The following is a 12185-nucleotide window of genomic DNA, read 5'->3' on the forward strand; positions in this document are numbered from 1 at the left end:
CGCTGCCCAGGGACACCCATGTGGATGGGGCAGACTTCCACAGAGTGCTGCAGCAGGGCAAGAGCGGTGGCTCAGGTATGTACCAACAGCTGGCTGTACAGGAGGAGTTCACAGAATCACAGAATCATCTAGGTTGGAAGAGACCTCCAAGATCATCTAGCCCAACCTCTGACCTAACACTAACAAGTCCTCCACTAAACCATATCACTAAGCTCTAAATCTAAACGTCTTTTAAAGACCTCCAGGGATGGTGACTCAACCACTTCCCTGGGCAGCCCATTCCAATACCTAAAAAGCCTTTCAGTAAAGAAGTTCTTCCTAACATCCAACCTAAAGTTCCTTGAGACCAGGCCCACACCAGGCCGAATGCACGATATCTCTGTTGCACTGCAGGTCACAAATGTCTGGCAGAACTGAGTTTCTTCCACGGATCTCTCCTTGCCATGCCCCCCAGTCCACTCATGTGGTGAGGAAAGAAAGGTCCAGCTGTCCTTAGCAGCTCCTTTTCCAGTCCTTGGACTGTGAGGACTTTGGTCTACAGCAAGCAGCTAGCCACTTGCTCAGAGAGTAAATATACTATTTAGGAGTTCTGAAGGAGTTCAGGAATTGCAGAACAGCCCTAGCAACACAGCATCTGACCTGGATGTTCCTATCAAAAAAATTGCCATGGACAAGACATGGCACCACTGCTCTTCACATCGCCGGGGGGGGGGGGGGGGGGGGGGGGGGGGGGGTGCTTTCCTCAAAAAGTGAATGAGATTTCTCTCAGTTTTGCCAGAATGGTCAGGTGTGGCTGATAAGTAAGGAGGTCAGGGCCCCAAATGATGATAATTCCATTCTATGATAAATGTCCCCGCTCTTTCCAGCTTATATAATGACTACTAAAAACACTAACTTAATTCCTAATGGCTCAAAGTGAGCACGTATCGAGCCCATTAATAATACAAGGATGTCCAAGAAAAACTGGGAGAAAACATTAGGAAAAAAAAAAAAAAGAAGAAAAAAAAAAGAATTTACCTAAAAGCTCCCTAGGAATCTAATCATGATAGGGTGAGAAAAGAATGTGGCCATGGATTGATGGATGATGTGTAGATACTTTTTGTTAGAGACTTATGAAACAAGTAGAAAGTCCAGATGTTCAGAGACACTAAATACTTCAGTATTTCTGAAATGGGTGTTGTCAAGGGAGCTAGTTAACACCAAGATGCCCAAATACGATACATCTTCCACTTGGCTTTATTAGCTGGCCTAGCTAAGGGTTTCTTCTATAAGGAAAAGCATTTTGATATTCAGCAGAACACGTTTGTCAGTTCATTTCAACTAACTGCATGAGGCTACCCATTTTAACGAAACAGGATCCAAGCATAGGACCTGATTGCTCTTCCATGTGTCTGGGAAAGGTGCAAATAGGGTGATTGTGGGCTGGAGTAATCTTCAGTCCAGTTTAGATGTTCCACAGAAACCTGGAAACTGGACATTTCAGTCAAAGGCACTGAAATTTCTCAACACTCAGGCAGTTCTGACTTAAAATATCATTTATCATTCCTCAGCTCTTTAGTGATTTGCACCTAGTCGATTCAGCTTGGAGACTACTAGACTTTTACTATCTCTGTCCTTCTTTTTCCCCCTTATCAATAGCTATTATACCTCTTCAGTCTAATACTGGAAGAAGCTCTAAAAGATCGCTCATCTGTGTCTACGTTTTAAGCAAATTAGTGAGCCGCTTACCAGACAAACTTAAGAAAAAATATTTTTTCCTTTAATTTGTGACCTGCTCTGCTGGAACTTGAATCAATGACACTTCTTCAACACCGTGGCAACACCTAAGTCAGATACAGTTTTGGAGTAGAAATGACTTGACTTTTCATCTTGGTGAATTTTCAAAGGAAGATCAAATCTTGATTCCAGGCTTTGTTCCAGTCAATCCAGTGGCTTCCCTAGCAGCAGCACACCTGGCAGTCTTGTATAATCTGCAGAAATTTTTCTCCTTCACTGCTGGGGCTTGGCTGCAGGTTTGCTGTTCCTCTCGGCAGGTTCTCTTTGAATGGCGGTCTCACCACTTGGTGCCAGGATTTTCATCTGCAGTCTCTGGGCTGTCCTTCCATCAGCTCCCCAGGGAAGAAGGAACACCTCTGCCTTCCAGAAAGTACTTGGTGTCCTTCACAGATGTTCATAAGGATGTTTTTAAAACTTTCTACTACCCAATCTCTTGTGACTTCCTTCATTCTTGACCTGATTAGGTACTGGGTAGTTTTACATTTTGTCCCTTCTGGAAGAAAGGTTTTCTGACCCAACAAACAATAATTACAACCTTTCATGAACTTCATCCATAACTGCATTATTGATAGCTCTCCCAGAGACTTGGAAGATGTATATAGCTTTGTAGTTGTTTCTTGCCTATATTACACTTACCCTCACCCCTAATGAGAGTAAGTGAGATACTCTCATTCTTTCCTCCATCACTTTGTAGGCTTTGTGCTCTTACAGCTGGTAATATACCAGAGAAATATACCAGCTGTAACCTACTTCCTCTGGAAGCTGCTCCCCCCATTTTCCTACAGCACTTTCTTTACCAACATTGACACCCCAAGGAATCACAATTGCTTAAGGGAAAGGCTTCATATATCACAAGTCTAATGTTATAATACTTTTGTTTGTTAACTGCCTTTCTCCTAAGAATCTTAAGGTATTTATGAACACAATGCAACCCATTTTCTCACCAGCTGAGGTAGATTGGCAGGTTTTGTAATAGTTGCTTCTTGTCCTCTTTACAGGGGAAATATGCTCATAGATAAAAATTCATTTAAATTTTAGGACTTCTACCCATTATATGACATTTGATAATGTTTTATGATAATAATTCGGGAAAAAAAAAATCATATATAATATTTTTCTTAGACCTGAGGGGTGGTGTGAACATATGTGTATAAAGACAAACACACGTCTTTCTTTGTATATGGAAAACGTTTTTCCTCAGTATCTGAAAGCACACAAAGCATTAGTGATACAGAGAGTAGAACAAAGAAAAATATGTAGTTCCTAAGTGTGACCAACATATACAAGAAGTAATCATTGTTGGGACCACTAAAAATTGCATGACCAGCAATGATTTATTAGTAGTGGAGAATCCAGGGAAATACTCCCCTCTAAATTATTGTTTCTCTGGCTCTAAGCATTCAATAAATTCCCAGCTTGAGCCAATGAATATATTTTCTCCTCTTCTCTGTATTTTCCTGTGGTTTGCCTTATCATTCACTAAATATATTTGGACATAGTATTATTTTTCTTGATCTGTGGATTCAATAGCGTTTGTGGCTCCCCTTTTGACCCTTCCTCCCTTTTAGGAACTTCACAAATAAATCATTAACTGGCACTCCCATAATTAATTGCTCTCTTTTAAAATTATATAATAGTTATTTAATATTAAATAGGCAGTGCAGAGTAACACACATAATCTAACTCAGGTCACTAGGTTGAAAGGCTTGAAATGTTTTTATTTTCATACTTACACCGCATAATTTCTCATTTCTTTTAGAAAATATATAAAAGTATTCTCAACAATTTGCCATCTTTGTACCAGGATGGCAGATCAGAAAAACATCTTTAAAAAGAAATCTCTGGCTATTTACTGAGAAACCACCACTCTCCTGTGACCAATTATTTTTATTAAGGACTTAAATGCTTCATGCAAGTCTTATTTTGTTCTAGTTTCTGCAGTTTTCATGAAAAGGAAGAAGAAAATATTTGTCCTCAAGTGCCAAAAAGAACAGGCAAAGTTACTCCGGTTTGAAATGAGCCAGACCAAAAAGTCCCTCATGTTGCCTATGCAAAATACTCAAGTTGACAAGCCATTGCTGCCAGGTTGGTCAAATCAAGTTCATCTTGGCTGTGAAACTGCTGAAGATGTTACCAAATGTAGTGAGGGCTGGGAAGCCTGCTGATTGCCACTTTGAGAATAAAAGAGGACAGAGTCAGCATTCAGAGACTCAGTGACACACAGGTAACTACTAGTATTTCATGATGGTCTTTGTGGAGTTTCTGCTAATTAAGAGAAAACCATTGCTGTGACACCAGTTAAGGAAAAAAAAAAAAGCATAGTGAAATTTCTAAAAATCGGAAAACTTATGTTTCACTACTGAAGACAAAGAAGAGTAGTCATTGTATTGTGGGCCTAGTGATGGGTAGCTCTTGCAGCTAATGAGGAGGGAGAATCAGAAAAGATCTCCCAGGCCATAGATGGGATGGGCATCAGACAAAGTTAAAAACAGACAAAGATGCATCATTTGAGACAAGAAATCATTTGTTGGGCTTTCTGGTTTTATTTTTAATTTTAATCTGTGCTGATCTGGGCATTGTTGGCTCTGTAGCCATGACAAGGATGGTGCATGACTCTCTTTTTTGCTTTTTGGCTAAGATGCTAGACAAGTTCATCTTTTGAAAATTAGCACATGTGACTAAATACACAATGATAAAAGCACTTATATTATTTCCATAAATTCCCCTGACAGTCATTTGAATGCAAATTGAACTGAAAGAAACCTCTTTAAATGAATTAAGAAGGAAAGGCAGCGGGTGGGGTGGGAGGGTAGGGGGGGAGACAGGACTGAACACAGAGAGGCAGAGAGAGTAGATACAACCTCTTAAAAATAGAGTTGGTTCTTATTCAGTATAACTCAAGAAGGCATTTTTAACACCATTATTTAGGGTCATAGGCCTCTTCAGTTCGTTTATCCAGCTTGAGTGCAGTGATACAGTCAAGATAGCGAAACATGCTTCATCTGTTTCAGTACTGCAGACCAGAGACTGTCTGTTATGTGTTGGCTTTTTCTCCTTTTGTCCCCAGGAACAAAAGAAACAGCAGTCTCTTAACTGAAAGGATAACAGCACAAAATTGAAATGATACAGCACAAAAATTGTGTCATATGTTTAGAATCTGCAGCAAACATATCTGCTTTTGGCGAAGCTCTGTTGCCCTGGTGTGTGCAGGCTGTAGAAGACAGATGACTGTTAGAAGATTTACAATAAAGCTACACTTAATCAGTCAACCAGTTTATTTTGGCTTGAAAACTGTGAAGAAGGACAAAAGTTTATAAAACGTCAGAGTGTGGTAGGTTATTTAGAGTGAGTTGCTCTGAGAAAGGAATACACTACTCAAAATTAATGTTGTTTCCTGGTACTGCTCCCCATCGCCACAGCAGAAACCAAGTGGGAACTGCAGCATGGGTACAAACACCAAGGTCTGAAGATGAAATGAGGAAAGGCAATATGGGAGAAATACACATCTCCCTGTAAGCCCCTATCAAAGAAGCCAGATGGAGCATGAAGGTTCACCTGTGTGTTATTAGTCATCCCAAAACATTACACTGGAAAGGATTAGGACAGGGAAAATATGACAGATGGAAATTAATCTTGTATGAAGTAGTATGCAGAAAGTGAATCCAGAAGGAAACCAGAAAGAAACTAGGCTTATACATTCCTCATGTTTTCCTAAATCAAGCATTAGAATGCTGGCCTTTCAGATCTTTCATATTATGAAGACCAACAGGTAGAGAGAGATCTAATGAAAAACCAAGTATGGTTTGCAAGAAGTGGTAATGGTGATTCACTGTCTGGTCCTACCACTGCTCAATTGCTATTCAGCTCTAGTGAGTCAGGGATAACTGTACAGATGGATATATCACATTCAGAAGAGATATAGAACAGCAGCATGGCTCATTTGCAAGTATATTTTCATTTAAAAATAAGTTACTTTGTCTTAAATAACTTACTGTTAAAGAAACTTTTAATCCCTATCACTAATTTTTCACTAAGACTAAATAAATTTAACACAGTACAAAGTATTTGGGGCTGAAATAGCCACATGGACCCATTTGATTTAAATAGAATCAATATGAACTTTGAAAACTACAGCATGCAATTACACAACTCAACTTATCTAATCTGAACTTCAGATTGTCTGAAAATTAGAAACTAATTGATGTGAATTATAGTAAAGATGAATAATACATTTAAATGACAACATGAACTGCCCATAAATCTGAAATAGCTGATAGTATAATTTAATCCAATAGCAAGAGTTTGAAATATGTAGTAGAACAGACTCTAAACTGTGAACAGATATCCTTTCTTTGTGGCTGTCTGGGTTTGGGTTCACATTGTTCAAAAGATACGTGTGAATGTTTAGCTACAGCTGAAAGAAACGAACTACATCCAATAGATCCTTTCTTGTACAGAATACATCAAAAAGACAATGCCAAAATCTATGAAATGCTTAGACAAAAGACTCTTTAAAATTAGTCTTTCATGAAAGCAATTGTTCAATCATCTTCTTAGTATGAGCCAAGATGTAAGTGTACAATTCCTGTATCAGGTGAAATTACTCTATTGTACACACATTTTCTTCATAAAACCGTAGTACTATGATGCAAAATTTAGCCTTTATCCCAAAGGAGTCTCTGAGAAAAATAAAATCCAGGCCATGCCGGGACTCCACCAGGTCTCCTCTGAAACTGCTGCAGAAGAGATCTGTAACTGTTTACAAGGTACCACAAAACCATGTGCTACTTGAGATTAGTGAAATCAAGCCCCTTGTTACCAGATGACTTTGCCTGGGTTACCAAAGTGAAAGTGCTTTGGGAAGCTTAATATTAAAGGATTACAGCCTTGATTTGGTGGTCTCATCTTTGGAAGGCCTTACTTGCAAAGGGAAAGCACTACAGTGAGAGTCAATGTTCAAACACCAGCTTTGCTTCATAGTCTGGATGAACTTCAAGCCAACATTTCTGTGCATTTGAACTCCATCTCTGCAAATTGGAATGGAAAAGAAGTCTTCAATTGTGGAGAGAATTTTGTGAGGCTTAATTTGGTGAGCTTGTAAAGCTATTTGGATAACAAAGGAGAATGAGCTGTGGGAGAATTATGATAAGTCAGGATGTTCCAACCACACAAAACTGTGCCATAATTGATTAAGTATTGATGTGAGGAGAAGTGCTGGAAATAGATTAACTACCAGAATAGATTAATTATCAGACAAAACCTCTTCCCTAGACAGCTAGCATCTTGTACTGCGCAGACAGCACATTCAAGGGCACTGCATAAAACCTAGATAAAAACAGGGAAATATTGACATGGTTTCATCTCTTTTTAACCATTGTTCTGTCTGGATGGCAAAATATTTTAGCTACAGGTCATGTAGCAGTCACCCTCTAAAAACATGCATACTTCAATGTGTTAATATGCCTGTAAACAATTGTTCATGTGATGATAGCCTGGATGTCAGCAGCGTGATGGGTCTCGGCTCCTATCAGACAGGCAATGGAGATTCTGTGGAAGCTCCAGACATAACTGACACCCTTGTAAGACAACAACACTTCATTAACACTCCCAATACTGAGTTTGATGTCAAATTCTCAAAAAATTCCCTTTTTTTTTCCCAGAAAGATTTTCTGATTGCTTGAAAGGGGGAGAGAGAAACTGAGATAAGCAGCCAACAAAATTAACATTTCCCCAAATGATTTTGAGACGTTGTCAGCAGTGGTCTGATCAGAGCTGCTGGCATTGTGCCATGCTGTTAAAGGAGTGCGTTAAACTGTGATGTTAGTCAGCCCTTGCACTGAACTGTGCCACAGATGACACCCCGCATTCAGAACTTGCTGCCTGCAGCCACCCAGAGGTCACTGCTCAAGGCACTCCCAGCCCTCGGAGCTGCTGGGGCTGTATGATAAGGGGGTAAGGTCCTTTGGATGCCAGTGCATGCAGGAAGGAGGGAAGAAGTCAGTTTATTGGGTTTCTACATTTTCAGCTGTTCAGATGAGATGAGATGAGGATCAGTGTTCTGAACCTGTCCAAGTTTCTGGATGGGCACTGCACGATGGCCTTAAGCTGAAAAAAAAAAAAAAAAAAAAAAAAAAAAGTAGAACTGTCTGCTCAGGGGAACGGAGGCAAGATCTGGCCCAACAATGAGAGAACTTCACCCCTTCTATCTGGGTTCAAGAAACAAGTCCAGGATACCATGACCAAGGATCAGAGGGTTGTTTTGCAAGTGCTGGAACAAGAAACCAATTCTCTGTTTATGAAACATATCTGCCCTAAGTGAGGGAAGGTGAAACCCATCATTCCCTCTAGTCAGTTTGTATGGATTTGCCAAGTTCACCCCACACTCTGTCTCCCTGCTGCAGAAATGATCCCTTGCTCCAAATATTTCTACTCTGTCTTTTCATCCATTGAAAGTCACCGGAGACTCATTACATGCTGCAGTAAATGCTGCAGACAAATAGAATTCAGAGATGCAGAGGAAAAGGTGCAATCCCAATGTTTTTTGAGACCATCAGCACCACAGTCCCCATAGCTCTGAAAAACAAGAGCTGTGAGTCCCCATAAGAGGGCCATCAACCACTTCAGCATGACAGTGGGCCATCTATGTCCTAACTCTGACACTGGGGATAACTACAGCAGGATGGAGAATTGTGCTGAGAATGAAATCCTGACCAGGCACTGTTTGGGAAAGACGTATTACAAAGGCAGATAGAGAAATGAGGATAGATGACAAAGTTTCAAAATAAAATTGACTGTAGGTAAGTATATCTGACACAAAAGCAATTCTGATAATACAGAATCACACAATTTTATCCTCTGAAACTTCAATGTAATATTTTTTGTTTTCCAACACAACATTTTCTCCAAGTGCCGTTTTGAGTTTCCACATTGGTCTTCCCTACAAAATTCTTTAATGAAGATATTCTGGTAATACTTTTTTTTCTCTGAATTTCATATACTTACTAGTTTAAGAAACTGAATATGATATATTGTAGTGTTAAGTAACCATAGAATATGGACATGTAGGTTAGACACTGCTCTGCGAGAACAAATAATTTCCATGGAGGAGGAAAAAAAAATCTGAAGGATAAATAAATATTGTGATATTTTATGTATTCCAGCTATAATATCCCATAAATGATTAAATGAAAGAGTTATTTCATAAAATGCATATAGAAAAAAATATTTCCTTTATTTTGTAAACACAGGTATGGCTAAACAGCAAACTTTTATCAAAGGATACTACAATTGAGAAAAAATGATGGCATTTACCTTACCATATGGAGGCCTACGTGTCTCAGTACAGTGGTGGTATCCAACATGCTTATCTGCACTCCCACTTAACTCTGCATCTGTCTAGCTACCCAGGAGAACGATGCATCTGGAAAGGTTGAATAGGCCAAGGGAGTTCACATGTATTTTGCAATGTTCTTGAGAAAACTTACTGGAGAGAGGTCAACATGTTTTTTGTTGTTGTTGTTGTTCCTTCTATCGCACTCTTTGCATTAAATGAAAACATACTGCATGTTATTTGAACATCCTGAGATATGTTTTTTTCACTAGGAATGCAGGAATATAGTTCAAAGTGTTTTTGCATTGTGGAACCTTGTGTAGAGGGGGAATACTTAAGTGGGCATAATATAAGGGTTAGTACTGGGCAACAGATGTAGACAAAAAGAAACAAAATAGATTTCTGATGGGACAGGTCATGGCATAAAATGCTTTCCAAATATGTTCATACAGTTACAATCCAAAAATTAGCATTGTTGCTATTTATGGGAATGATCTATGAAAAAATCCTTAACTGGGCAACATTAGCACTGAATATAGCAAGTAAAACATTTTAAAATATTGATCAAAAAAGAGAAAAATATGCCTGCATTCTTAGAAGATCAAATACTGTATAAGGAAAAATATATTCACAAACATCTCTGAGATTCAGAAGCCTCAGCTTTTTCTTAATTATTAGGTCACTGACCCATGGAGTGGTCAGTAGTAAAGATTTGTTTGTTTGTTAGAGAAATCTGATAACTTGCACTGTGACTAAGACCAATTGGTAATGGCCTTCAAATCTTAATACCTCTAGTTTAGTCATAGTGAGAACTGAATAGATCTTTGTAAATCAATGAGTCCAACAACATTTCTCAAGAAGGATGTCTTACCTGCCAACTGTTTTCATTGCCCGGAAGAGGAAAGTTAGCTTTCCTGGCTATTTACCCTTTTAGTTATTTTTCTCAAATGTGAATAACATAGTGAAGAGAAGGATTTTTTTTGTCTTCCTTTCTTACTCTTTCTTCCTTTTGTACTCTTTCTTTCTTTCTTACTCTTTTTTTCTTCCTTTCTTCCTTCCTTTCTTCTTTTCTTTCACTACGGAGGAAGGTAACTCAGTAAAAAACTGGTATCCCCATATTAAAAATCCTGCATTTGAATGCTCAGCCAGTAACTTCTATACTATTGGTTTTACTTTAACTAAACCTGTATTAATTTATATATTTATGGAAATAAGTATTTCTGGGTCAATCCTGAACCACAACTGCAAGGCAGAACGGTCATCATGGTTAAGGAGCAGGTACTCAGCAACAGCCATGACTCTTAACTCCTACTCTAACCAGTTACTCTTATTTCTGAAACAGATCTAGCATTGAAACACAGAGAACTCTTCAAAATAGTTAAGGAGATGATCCGACATCACCTGCATGTTCTTAATTTAGGGTGTTTGCTACATTTATTACTGTTAAATACTTTTAAAAAAGTAGTATGTACCTTCTAGCAGATGGACTTTTGCAAGTTTAATTTTAATAATAAATGCAACATACCTTTAGCGGTTTGGGCATTCTAAGGGTTGTAAAAATTAAGACAGGAAGGCAACTTGTTTCTTGCCCTATAACATAGCTGAAAATGCTGATCAACAAAGACACATCTTTCTTCCACTTAAAAACAAACAAACAAACAAAACAACCCTGTAAAAACATTTTTTCCTAAGAAGAAAAAAAAAAAGAAAGAAAAAGAAAGAGAGAAAGAGAAATAGAGGAGAGAGAAAGAAAGAGAGAGAGAGAGAAAGAAAGAAAGAAAGAAAGAGAGAAAAAGAAAGAAAGAAAGAAAGAAAGGCTGCAATTTTTACGTCTATAGGAAGTCAAAGCATCTCATTCAGCACCAAATGACATTATTTAAAACACAACAGTATGTCATTAAACAGCAAGCAGCGTCAGTGTGAAAAACCTAGTGATCCAGAGGTTTATTTGCATGTTATGTATTTTGCAGCTACATTATTCAGTTACTGGTGGTATCAGAAAGCTAATTTACAGATCAATTAGTTACTACCAGGCCTGTTGGGCTGAAAACAGTAAAAATCTAACAATGGGTTCAATTTAAACCAGATCAAAAACTTTTCCAAAAAAAAAAAAAAATTGCTTGAAGTGGCAAAACTTTTAGTTTCTGTGTTACACAGCTGTCGCTCTTGTAAAGAAGCAGCTGTGGAATATCCAAAGTACTTAAAAACTTCTCCAACTCTGGGTGGGAGATGGCCAGCACAAAGTGTATAGCATATCTCTCTACACGCTAATAAAGGCATGAGCCCACAGCCACCAGAAAATCCCATTCTGGTCTGTTTGAGTACTTCACAAAAGTTAGTGCACCTTACCTATGTTCAAAGCAGCAGCAATTCAGTATTATAGAAATGGCCGGAGACAGCACTAATATTTAAAAAATGTCATTCACATCTGTATTTCGCCCCCCTTATAAATGCTTGCTTTTCAAGTCAAGGATGCAGGGACCTTCCAGCAACAGAAAGGCTGTAGGTGACAATGCTCACGGCATGTCTCTGAGATCACCAATTCATTGCAGGGGACCAAGCGCTTGCATTACATTTGCTCCACTGATCTTAATGGCAGCACACTTTGTGTAACAGTGACTTGACGTATAAAACTTCATCCCCGGATAAAACAAAAATGTTTCCTAAGTTTTCATTAACATTTGGGTGAGTTAGTAGCAGCCTCCTCCTGTCACAAGGGTAAGCACAGCAGGAAACCAGGACATCCCAAATGGTTTCCCATGCCCCAAAGCCAACTCATTTCCATTTAAAACAGCTTTGAAGCATCACTTCACAACCACAGACACTCACACGGGTGATCTGACGCCCTTCCTGACACAATTCCCAGGAGGCAACGCATGTTGAAGACCTGCCTGGCTTGGCAACTCACTGGGGTGCACTGTGTGCTCAAACACGGCTGTTCTCATAACTGAGGTGAGCCGGTACTCCCCAGAACATAGGGGGACAGTTATGTACCAGTAATCCTGACACAGGGCAGAACTTCTCTGTCAGAAGCAGCGCCGAAGCCTGAGTCACCCATCAGAGGACAGGATTTGCCCCT

This window comes from Cygnus olor, chromosome Z (assembly GCF_009769625.2).
Source record: "Cygnus olor isolate bCygOlo1 chromosome Z, bCygOlo1.pri.v2, whole genome shotgun sequence".
NCBI classification, from domain to species: domain Eukaryota; kingdom Metazoa; phylum Chordata; class Aves; order Anseriformes; family Anatidae; genus Cygnus; species Cygnus olor.